Source organism: Sander lucioperca, chromosome 17, assembly GCF_008315115.2.
Source record: "Sander lucioperca isolate FBNREF2018 chromosome 17, SLUC_FBN_1.2, whole genome shotgun sequence".
Classification (NCBI taxonomy): Eukaryota; Metazoa; Chordata; class Actinopteri; order Perciformes; family Percidae; genus Sander; species Sander lucioperca.
In genome coordinates this window covers 12,325,904-12,331,903 of record NC_050189.1, presented here as the reverse complement: position 1 = coordinate 12,331,903, position 6,000 = coordinate 12,325,904, and positions in this window count along the sequence as shown.

Here is a 6,000-nt window from a genome sequence, read left to right as displayed (position 1 = left end):
CCTGACCAGAAGTTTTTACTAGGTATGCTAATTTAGAATTATTTAACTGTTTAATGACAAGCAGGCAACAGATTCCCAGTTCTCTCGTCCAGGGCGTTCGGACATACTTTCCACACTCACTGTCTGCAGACAGCTGTAGACTTGAACTGGTCATGCAGCCATGTTCCGTGCATTTTCGTGGACCACAGACTATGCTACCACTTTCTTGGAACGTCCATGCGACCGGTACAACCGGGACATCATATAGTTCCGAAAATCATCCATTTACAATAAGAGAATAAGTAACAGATGCATCGTTGCATTTCAAGTGTTGCATACTTTAACTCAGCCCTGATGTATTGTAGCTAAACAATATCCCTGTCCCTGTGTCAAGAGCAAGAGTATTAAGAGTTTGTTGTAGCAACCAACATAATAATAATAACTTAGATTAATATAGCGCATTTCATGAAACCAAAGGACGCTTTACACAAGTAAAGGAGGACAAGGGAAAAGAAAAAAGGCCAACACAGACACGGACTGAAAATAAATAAACTGGGCGCTAAATGGAAGGGGGGCATAATTTAATGTAGGCTACTGCTGTACAATCACATTGCACATTGTAAGTTATGTTATGAAAGACTAGACAAATCACATACATGAGGGCCAATTCAGGGTCGGTTTCGAATCATTTACAACCCCTGTCTCCATCTGTTGAAAAGCCAGACCAATCGACTCAGGGTTTTTGCCCGTCGTCCGTCAATTTACCCTTTAGCATTTGGTTGTTCTTTGTTTAATTTCCTTTTTTTCTGGCATGCCCCTGCCCCAGTATCGGTCGTAACTACAACAGATAATGAATGAAGAAATTTGAATGAATGAAGAAATTTATTTCAGACATCAAAATAATCCAAACAAAAATTACACAAAAATAAAAACCAAAATAGACATGTCTGAAAAGGAGTAGGAGGAAGTATAAACTTATGTAATCCTACCCCTTTTCCATAACTCAATAAATTATTGTAATTGTTCTTTTATTTAACACATATTTACGTCATATTCACAATTATCTTATTATACATAACCTATATATCTACTATACATATAAACACACATAAATACATACAAATATACCTACACACACCAGCTTACACACACACACACACACACACACACACACACACACACACACACACACACACACACACACACACACACACACACACACACACGTCAACGAACATATACTGTATATTGCAGCTGTTAATTCCCTCCTTTCATATAATCTTTGAAAATCATTGCTTTGTACCTTTTATTGAACTGGATTATGTTTGGACATTGCTTTAGTTCTATGCATAGACCATTCCACAATTTCACACTATTGTAATGCACTGTTTTTTTATAGTGGTGCGAACAGCTCGGACCTTTAATTTAAACTTATCCCTTACATTATAACCCCCCTCTCTATCAGAAAAGAACTTCTGAATATTACCTGTTAATAGTCTCATTTTAGCTTTATACATCATTTGTGCAACTTGAAATTCAACTAGATCAATGAACTTTAAAGCTCTGGAATGTAAAAACAGTAAGTTGGTATGATCATAATATCCTGCTTTATGAATTGTTCTTATAGCTCTTTTTTGTAGTGTGATCAGTGGTTGCAATGTCTATTGCAAGGCCTATTATAAAAAAATAAAAAAAAGTGCTACATTTTACCTAGCTGACAATGCTTTTCCGGTGAGAAATCGGTGACCCATCAGAATGTGTGCTCTGTAGAGCCGGTCTGCCTACCGTGAATCATTTTGTGACTTTGCAGGAAAAAAAAAAAACCCGGGCAAAGGCATTAATAAAAACTATGTAAAAATAGCGTTCTTTTTACTGTTTGTCTTGTTTGCTGTTAAAGGTAATTTATGATCATCAGATGAAAAATTACAGTTTCAGAAAAGGTTACATATAGTGGCTTTAACTGATAATATGAATCAGTCAAAATTGTTATTGTTGGTTAAGGGTTAAACAGTTAATCATTAGCATCCTTAGTTTTTACACAATTAACATAACTTCATGTGCCGCTTATGTCAGGATCTTTAACATTTTCAGAAGGCATAAAGTCAAGATACAAACATTGGAATCACAGATAATGTTTAACAAAAACACCCACAACAAATGGCTCACATTTAGAAATACTTTATTTTGGTGATTGTATATAGCAATAGTCCACGACAATGAACAGCATTGCCGAATGGTAAATACAGAGAGAAGAAACAGTTGACACTTCATAGGAAACTTATATGATTTAAAAAAATTATTAATAAGCTCATCACGTGTTACGTGGATCAAACTGTTAAATGTGTTCATACAAATTTGTAATTATATTTACTGTAATAAATCCAAATTTTCTCCTTTTGAAATTTCCGTTCCGTGATGGAATTTCTGTTTGTGTTTTGGCCTGTGTGTTGTTATCAACTGCCCAGTTCGACAGCCGGGTTGCCAGATATATCTGAAAAAAACGTAAACCCAGCGTGCTACAGCTGTAATGTTAGTACAGCCATGAAAGCAGAAAACATACAAACAGGATTAATGGAGATAGACTCTACCCGACCTACGTGACCAGAGACGTAACAAACCCTGGGCAAATATTGGAGATGTATTTGAAAGATGGAGACAGCTTAGAGCACAAAAGGACGCAGAGATGGCTAATTTCCTCCTGAACAGGTAGTTAAGCATTAGCTTCAGGCTAATTTATCACGGCTACAAGGGACGGGCATTTTCTATCATTTCAACACATTGAATTATATAGCTAAAGTACCCGAGTTGGTTACTCGCAAAAACGAATTGAGACAGCCAGTAAAGTGATCCCGACTGGTCCTGGCTAACGCTGCCATGCTAACCCTGCTAATGTTACCGGAGGACCAGGCAAATGGGCCACGGCTGTTTACAACATGTAGCCTGTTCAGAGGCCATAGCCGACAACGGTGGATTATTCTAAGCCAAGAGAGGGAGGCTGTAAATCGGGAAGAGAGGACCGTGAGTTTGCAGTGTGTTTAGCGATTGTTGCCGTAATTCTAAGCCAATAAAGTGTGTTCAGTTGGGTGGACAGGATGGCAAGGTAATGTTATTTTTAACAGTTGCTACCAGTAATTCTAAGCCTAGGAAGTGTGTATTTCCGTCGGGTGGAGAGGACAGCAAGGTTTTTGTATTTTTAACGGTTCCGTAATTCTATGCCAAAAAAAGTGTGTCTGTCAGAATCTAACATTGCTACTCCGCTGAGCTTTGAAGTAATGTCTGGCTATGTGAGACAAGCGTCCAGCAACATTGTTGCGGATGCTCCTTCAGCGCGCTTTGAAGGAGGGTCTGGCTAAGCGATACTATGGATACTGCGGTCTCAGCCTGGCAACCTACGTGAACTTCGAGTCTGGGGAGGAGGGGGCCGGGGTGACAATTCTCCAGTATTTTGAATTTGTACTGCAGTAACTATTTTAAACACTAGCTGTCAGTATTACATATTGCACCTTTAATTTTAATAATTAAAATGTTAAAAAAATGTGTAATTTGTGAATGTGATTAGTTAAACACAATAGTTGATACAATATAAATGTATTAATGATTCAAGAGAAAAAAATAATAATTTGTGTGCACAAGTTGGTAAATTAAGAAAACAAATTTGTGTGCTCTGTGAAAATCAAATGTTAACCCTTTAAATCGCAGCTGCTGCGAGAAGAGAAATCAGTTGCAAACCCTGTAACCCCTATTTTCCACCATGCGCGTCTGCACTTTGGTCCGGAGGCGCCACGAACCCCGCACGAGCAATCGCAACTTTTTAAGTCAATGCTTGATATTCCACCCCCCACCACGGCGCGTCCCAGAAGCATGCATGAAGCGGCTCTCCACTCCGCTAAACATACGCGCCAAGTCTATTTTCACGCAAGCCGCGGAGCATTTTGACAGCCAGGCAGGAAGTGAAACAGCGGGAGCATCCAGTCAATTTTCCAAAGGTCACCCACCAATAAAGTATACGTTCCGTCTACAACACAACGGTCGACGAGAGATTCATCTTGGAGGTGGAAAAACATAATAGACATCTTGTTTTTATTAAGGACAACGCTAGAAAAGATAGTGAGCATGGAGTTTAATTGCAGAAGCGCTTGGAGTGGAAGTTAAATACGATTTTAATAAAAAGGTGATTGTTTTGTAAAGTACTTGAAGAGACAAACAAATCTGCGAGTTGGGCAGCAAGAAGACTCTCTGCTTCTGAGACGCTCCCGGTGTGGTATGGCACTTGGCGGAGAACGGAAGAAAACCGCACAGACGCAGCACAGACGTACCTGGTGGAAAATCAGGGGTAAATCTGCTCCACAATCATAACAGGAAAACTCTTGTTCTATTTACTTTCTGTGCTACAACTTCCTAAAAAAAATCTTACTTATTGTCTGAAGTGAAATTATAGTGTCACTGACATTGCTTTAATGGCACCGGGGCAATTTTCCTGCTTTGTGTAGGAAGAGCAGAGGTAAAACCAAACTGCTGGGCAGATTAAACCAGATTCCAGAAAACAGTGCCACACACCCGTCATCGTAGTTTAGCAGATTTGAGATATCCAGAGCAAAACCAACAAGGAATCCTGTAAACCACAACCACAACACTCCCATTATAGCAGTGATGGTGTGGAAAGCCCTCTGCTTTGTTTGATCAACTCGCTCCCTGTCCCCGCCCGCTTCCCCCGGCCCTGGACGAATCAGAACACGGAGAACCGTAAGGCTACAGAAAGATACGCCAACTGAAGCGAAGACCACTGCACAGAAAATTGGGACATTTAGATAATTGCCAACTCCTACACCACACCATCCAAAGCACAGCAACCAAACACATACAATGCTGATATTTCGTATCTTGACTCCACCCGACTGTCTCAGCCCCATGTAGGTGACGGGGTGAACAACAGCCAGGTAGCGCTCCACACAGGTCAGGATGTGAAAACAAATCTCTCCAGGGAAAACCATTGAATATACATATAGCCCCACATTGACCAACTCTGAGAGATTAGTGAATACACCACAAACGGTGGCTGTGCCCCCAAATGCACAGATCAGCTCAAGAGCAGCCATGTTGTAGGAGAAGATGTCAGAGTGGCTCGTTGTTGTAAAAGAGCGCTGCCGCCGCCATCGTTGGTGACCCAGGTAGAGGACGAGGGTGGAGAGAGGGAGGAGGAAGAAGGTCTTAGTGAAGTTGAAGGCTATGGAGAGGAGAAATCCAGTTTTGGAGTCCGTGCAGTAGTAAGGGGAAAAGGAAGAGGAGTTGACTGACATATTGGTTTGTGTGGTATTGCCTTTTATGAAGAAAAGGGAGACAAGAGGTACAGAAATAAAATAACTGAGATCATTTCAAAGATCATTAAAGTATTTAAAACTACAACACATTGTTTTGTAGCCATTGCACATTTTGTCCATAGTAACCGCAGATATATTTGCTATAACATTGCAGATTATTTATTGTATGCAGATTTTATAGGCATGTGTGACTATATGACAGCAGAGTCTGCTAACCTGACCACAGCAGTCCAACAAATATCCTGCCTAAATGTGCCCATTGGAATTCATCTTGAGACTTTTCTGTGTAAGTGTATTGATGTCACCAAGTCTCTCCAAAAAACTGTGTATTAACATGAAAAACAACTTTTAATAATGTGAAATAATTACTAAAAGTTTAATGCAAGAAACTTAGGGAAGTTAATGCTAAATAAATAAAAGTAGAAATACTATGACAAAAATAGAAATAACAACAGTTAATAATAGTGAATTAGATCCTAAACTCAAAATGTCACTGTTTTGAGGAACAATTTGACTTTAAAGCTATAGTGCGTACTTTCTGTCAGCCCCATGAGAAATTCTTAGTACATGATGTTCATCACGTTACGGAAAAACAATTACAAAACACTTTAAATAAAAATATCTTATTAAACAAATTCCCTTTACAAGAATTAAGTTCATAAAAATGTCCTTTAAAATGTATTTTTAACAATTAAAAATGTCT